The sequence below is a fragment of the Otolemur garnettii genome, unplaced genomic scaffold (assembly GCF_000181295.1).
Source record: "Otolemur garnettii isolate 467f Iridium unplaced genomic scaffold, OtoGar3 scaffold00019, whole genome shotgun sequence".
Classification (NCBI taxonomy): Eukaryota; Metazoa; Chordata; class Mammalia; order Primates; family Galagidae; genus Otolemur; species Otolemur garnettii.
In genome coordinates this window covers 2,085,498-2,092,105 of record NW_003852414.1, presented here as the reverse complement: position 1 = coordinate 2,092,105, position 6,608 = coordinate 2,085,498, and the positions used below count along the sequence as shown (strand labels likewise).

The 6,608-nt window shown below is 45.1% G+C and overlaps 1 pseudogene; it reads left to right on the top strand.

The window, feature by feature from the left end:
* The first annotated feature begins 705 nt into the window (after positions 1–705).
* LOC100948599 overlaps positions 706–6,608 on the top strand; it is a 22,941-nt pseudogene continuing 17,038 nt past the window's right edge.

Genomic DNA, 6,608 nt, shown 5'->3' with positions numbered 1-6,608 from the left:
CTCCTGATTCTCTCTGGTGATAAGAATGAACCCAGCCACGGACATCACAGAAGTTAAGTGTAGTTTCCAAAGGAAGGACCTGACAGAGTTGGAGGTGGGAAGGAAGCTTTCAGACATGTTGATACTCATCCTGCTCCAGAGATGTGTCGGATGGACAGAATGCAGAATTGCTGTATTCAACTCAGAGGGAGAAGGCCTGCAGAGGAAGTAGTGTTTTTATCATCCTCCCAACAGGGCAGATCCCTCTCAATAAAGATGGTTGTGAGAGAAGGGTCCTGAGTTTTATTGCTGGAAACAAACAGAAAAGGCTTGAGAGGTGAGAAAGGAACAGGTGCGTGGGGGCATTTGGGGCTGTGCACAGGAACAGCAAAATGTTGAACAGGTAATTAACATGTGTCTTCCAAATGGCAGCGGAGCGCAGGTTAGAACAGACGGCGTTAGGAGCCATAAAAATAACCTGGGACGGTCTATAGGTAGAAGACGGAGATTAATCTACATGACAAGGTAATGAGGTAAATGGTTCATTGGCGTTTCCTCTTAACACTTTCACTGGGGAGACTGGACGTTAATAAGGTGGCTCATGTACGGTTATCTGGATGAGTAATTTCTTTGGGAAAAAGTTCTTATACATGTAACGAGTGGCGTATCCTTGCCTATCTGTTCTCTGCATCTGGAAGTCAATCTCATCTCTGTCAGGAACTGTCAATGAAACAGCAGCTGCCGGCCAAAAAGTCGCGTCGTAGGAATCTGGTGCCCCGTGAAGCCTTCTCCGTGAGCATCTTGCCTTACGTAAGTGGTGCGTGGGGAAATGCGGAGAACAGGCATCGGAGCCTACGTGGAAGTCAACTCAAAACCCATCAGGGGAAACACAGCAGGACGGGCGTCAGGAGTTGAAGTCACAGTGACATAAAACCTCGTAGAAGAGCTTGCTGTCAGAAGGCTAAACTCTGAACAGCAAGGAATTCACTGGCTTGGTGGACATTCTTTTTTTGGTGGCATAATTTTTTTCTTTTTTGAAAATTCAGATTAATATGAAGGTACAAATGGTTAGGTTACATTGCTCGTGTTTCTAAGGTCAAGTTCAAGTTGTAGTTGGGGCAGTTGAGCCCTTCATCGTGGGGTGTGCTATACACCCTCGCAGGGTGTCCAGCAGGTGACATCTCCTCCTCTCTCACTTGAGCATACCTGTGTCATTCTTTTGTCTGGGCACCTAGCTGTTTTCTATTAGATTCATATTAGTATTGAATACATCGGATACTTGCATTTCTGTTCTTGTGATATTTTACAAAGAAGAATGTGTTTCAGCTCCATCCCAGTAAATACAAAAGATGTAAAGTCACTTTTTTTTTTTTTGAGACAGAGTCTCAAGCTGTCACCCTGGGTAGAGTGCTGCAGCGTCACAGCTCACAGCAACCTCAAACTCTTGGGCTTAAGCAATTCTCTTGCCTCAGCCTCCCAAGTGGCTGGGACTACAGGTGCTCACCACAACCCCTGGCTATTTTTTTGTTGCAGTTGTCTTTTTTGTTGTTGTTGTTGTAGTTTTTGGCTGGGGCTGGGTTTGAACCTGCCATCTCCAATTTATAGGACCGGCACCCTACTCCTTGAGCCACAAGCGCCGCCCAAGACTTAACTTTTTTTTTTTGAGACAGAGCCTCAGGCTGTTGCCCTCAGAAGAGTGCTCTGGCATCACAGCTCACAGCAACCTCCAACTCCTGGGCTTAAGAGATTCTCTTGCCTCAGCTTCCCAAGTAGCTGGGACTATAGGTGCCTGCCACAATGCCCAGCCCTTTTTAGGTTGTTGTTGTCATTGCTGTTTGGCAGACCCAGGCTGGATTCGAGCCTCCCAGCTCTGGTGTACGTGGCCGGTGCCTTAACTGCTTGAGCTACAGGTGCTGAACCATTGCGGTTGTCATTGTTGTTTTTTTAGCTGGCCTGGGCCAGGTTTGAACCTGCCAACCTTGGTGGATGTGGCTAGCACCCTACCCATTGAGCAACAGGCACCACCTACCATCTTTTTTTTAATAGCTGAATAGTATTCCATGGTATGCATATACCACAGTTTATTGATTCATTCATAGGTTGATGGGCATTGGGGTTGCTTCCAAATCTTGGCAATTGTGAATAGAGCTGCACGTTTTAAATCACAAGGACATCTGCATTAGAATGTTCTGTGGGGACTTTGCATTAGAATGTTTTGTAGACACTCTTAATAACTAAATGTCCTATGGCATAAACCCTTGAGCTTTTAAGAGTTTAGCATAGTGAAAGGATAGGATAATCATTCAGGTCCGGCCTTGTTTTCTCTGCTGAATGAAAGTATTCCACGCTAGGATTCTAAGTCTCTGGTAAAATAGCATGACATCAAAAAAACAATCTTCGTTACTATTTAAGACAATTATCTGAGTGCGTTTAATCCTCACTTCAAGCTCAGTGTTCACAGTGGGTTATTTTCTGTGTATGTCACGTCCTCAGAGCTTCCCTTCACCGTATTCTTTACCTACAGACAATGAAATTCAAAAAACACTTAATAATAAGACATGAACTGAGGAATTTGAAACGCAGGAGATGTTTGTCTAGAAACTCCCCTAAGATTACTGCAACTAAAGTGTATTTAAGACAGAGATGTTCCCAAGCTCTTTATCACGATCTGGTAAGATCTCATCCCTTTTTGAAACTTGCTAAACCATTTCTTTCTCCTTCTTTTTTTTTTTTTGATACAGAGTTATACTTTGTTGCCCTTAGTAGAGTGCCCTGGCATCATAGCTCACCACAACGTTAGACTCTTGGGCTCAAGAGATTCTCTTGCCTCAGCCTCCCAAGTAGCTGGGACTACAGGCACTTGCCATAACATCCAGTTATTTTTTTAGAGATGAGGTCTCACTCTTGGTCTCAAACTCCTGAGCCCAGGCGATCCACTCACCTCCGCCTCCCAGAGTGCTACGATTACAGGTGTAAGCCCCCTTAATGATTCTACAGGTTGTTAAATTTGAGTTGCTATGTGATGGTGGTAACAAAACTTCATATGTTAGTTTGGTATTTGATAGAAAACTGATTTCACTAGTAATTAGCAAGGGGAAGTACTTTACCAGTAGTACTGAAAACTTTTGTAAATTTTGGAAAGCTGAAACTGATTATGTTGATAAATTAGTGTAATTTGGGAAAGTGTAAAAAACCCAACATAGCATTAATTAATCTTGACACAACTATTTCTTTTTTGTGTTGTGCACAGAGCCTTTACAGGGAGATGATTTTCCCCTTCCTTCCTTCCTTCCTTCCTTCCTTCCTTCCTTCCTTTTTCTCTATTTTTTCCTGAGACAGTCTCACGTTGTCACCATCAGTAGAATGCATCATAGGGCACAGTGACCTCAAACTCCTGGGCTCAAGCGATCCTCTTACCTGAGCCTCCAAGTAGCTAGAACTATAGGTGCCACTGTGCCTGGCTGTTTTTAGAGATGGGGTCTCGCTCTTGCTCAGGCTGGTCTCAAACTCAGGAGCTCAAGCAATCCACCTGCCTCGGCCTCCCAGAGCACTAGGATTACAGGCATGAGCCACCGAGACTGGCCTGATGATATTATTTCTTAAAATTTGAATAGGGATTTGACAACTGAAAGCAAGATAGAAAGATACTCTAGCAGAGGGTAGAGCCATCAGGAAAAGCCCTGGCATTCAGAAGAGCAGGTCTGGCGACGAGGGCATGGGTCCTCTCTAATCCTGCTGGGGGTGCTGGCTCCCCCAGGCTTATGGTAGACCTGTGAGAGAGGGAGGAATGAGCTGTGCTATGAGAGCAGGAGGCTCGGGGAATTCATGTGACTTGGCCAAAGTCAAAAGTTATTAAATGATGACTGAGATCCCATGGGGACACTTGCTGTCATCCCCTACTCACAGTGACCAAGGCTAACCACATGTAGGCTTCCTGTCACTGTTTTTGTTATTATCAGTGTAACTCAGGTTTGCTATAAACAAAAGCAGTGAAAGCATATCAAGAGTGTAAAGCGAAACTGGCAAGGAGAAAGCTTGGTTGGGGTTTTCCTGTCCTAAACTTTTCTGTTCTTTTTGGCGAGATAAGGTCTTGCTCTGTCACCCAGGCCGGAGTGCAGTAGCATCAGCACAGCTCACAGCAACCTCAAACTCCCGGCCTCCAGCAATCCTCCCACCTCAGCTTCCCAAAGTGCGTGCATCACAGGCGTGAACCACCTGCGCCCAGCCTCAAACTTTAAAAAACTAAACAGGCGCCGTAGCGGTTTAACCGTATCACTTTATATTCTTTGGGAAAGAAGGCAAGTAGGCTCAGTTTGGCTTGAGTCAAAACATGAGTGGTGTTTAATCTGGCTTTTTAAAATGTCCCTTTTTTTTTTTTTTTTTTTCAAGGAACAAACATTGAGATGAAAGGCAAAGAGCATCAGAAAATCAATGACAGTCAGGGACATGTAATCGATTTCATAATTTGTACATTTTTTCCATATTCAGGATGACAGATGGTTTAATAGTCATGTATTTACAATTGGTAGATCTCCTTATTCTTTTTTAACTATTTAGAAAATATGAACACAAAGCGCAGTGATATTTAATACGGGCCATACAGGAAACAAAGACACACGATGGGGTTGTGCATTCGCTGCTAGAAATTTAAAAAGCACTCCTATTACTAAGAACTACAAAAGCAGCAGCAAACGGTATTCCTGTGGGAGCAGCGGTAGGCCGATCAATAAGCACGCTCAAAGCTACCAAGAACAAAATGCCAGGTGGCGTCCTGAGGGACGCCGTGCTGGGGAGACGGCAGCTTGGATGATAACATCACACAGCTTCCAGCTCTCCTCTCTGTAATTTGTTATATAAACCCTGCTTCAGGTAGCAGATGGCATAATTTAGGTTACACACTCAGGTCAATGGTTTTTAAAGTGCCATTTTCATGCCTGACCAGTTTTAATGAGTCAAACTTTTGGGGAGAGAATGAAGAGCACTTTGGCTTCATTTTCAAGTCCAACCGCGTGCTTTTATGGTATCAATGAGGTCCAGAAGGTCACGGAGCCAGAGATGGCTTGGGACAGTGGGAAAGCTTCCGTTTGGGAAGCAGGATCCCTGCCCAGGCCATCAAGAATGGACAGGTATCACAGAGAAGGTGGAACCAGGCGGTGGGGAAGGAGAGTCCAGGAGGAGCTACGCCAGAGAAACTGACGTGGGTGAAATAGACCGGTGGAACTTGGGAGGAGACATCACAGGATCCACACGGAATGTACACTTTCTGAGCGTTTCCATATGAAAAGGAATTATTTAGAACCAATGGTTGTCCTACTAGTGACATCACATTTCCAGTATAATAACTGACAATCATATATCCAGAGTCTAATCACTTTTCATGTCATTTCTGCCACCTCCCCTGTCTGTCCCTTCACTTGGACGGCAGCCATAGCTTCTTGACTGATCTTCCTGTGGGTGTCCCTTCCTCCTTCAGACCAAGCTGTTTCAAAAATATGCTAGAAGAGGCCAGGCACTGTGGCTCATGCCTGTAATCCTAGTACTCTAGGAGGCCGAGGTGGGAGGATTGCTTGCATTCAGGAGAGACCAGCCTGAGCAAGAGTGAAACCCATCTCTACTACAAATAGAAAAAATAGATCAGCATTGGGGCAGGCACCTGTCTCAGCTACTCAGGAGGCTGAGGCAGGAGGATCCTTTGAACTCAGGAGTTTGAGGTTGCTGTGAGTTAGGCTGATGCCATGGCACTCTAGCCTGGGCAACAGAGTGAGAATTCTGTCTCAAAAAAAAAAAAAAAAAAAAGCTAGAACAACACACACCAGCTCCCAGTGCCTACTGGATGAAGAGTGACTGCTTCACACTGTCACCAGCAGAGCAGCCAGCGTGATCCTGCCTTGGCGGATGTGTGATCATGCGCGCCTCACACCAGAACCTCCTCACAGCTGCCCGCCTCCCCACTTCTCTGGAAGGTACTAGAATTGTTCTCCAACTCCTTCAAGTCTTTACAAAAGTGTGAGTTGGGTGATTTGACTTGCACCCAACTTTTCAAAAGTTAATAGTATTTCCTAAAGGAACTAGAATATGATAAAGGGGTAATAAAAATGCATTTGTTCTATTAAAATGGGCTAAGATAATATAAAATAAACTTGGGGGGGAATGGGGCCCTTGGGCAGAGAGAGAGGCAGATAAGCATCTCTGTGTCCCTATCTGCCCAGCCCCTCAGAACACCAGTTTCTGGAGAGGAAGGGAACTTCAACACAGAGAGAAAAAACGGGCAGGTGTTTACACAGCCAGCCATGGGCAAAGTTACGAAGTCATCGTAAAAGCCTAATTTATATAGTAATTTATCGTTTAGAGAGGGCTTCTTTGTATGCACTATTTCCTTTGACCCTCAAAGGGACCTGAGATAGGGAGATAGGAAAAGATTTGACCTGGACCACCAACCATCATCATCATTCTTAACTACCAACCTGTGCCTCCAGCCCAGTCGCCTCCACCCACCCCTACCCTGCCAACTCTGTGATCTTCCCAGGACCTACTTTCTCCTCTCCCTGCAGGAGGGTCCTCTCTCCCCAAAGCATCCAAGGCATTGGCTTCCCTCTTCTTCTTCTTCTTCTTCTCCTTCTTTTTTTTTT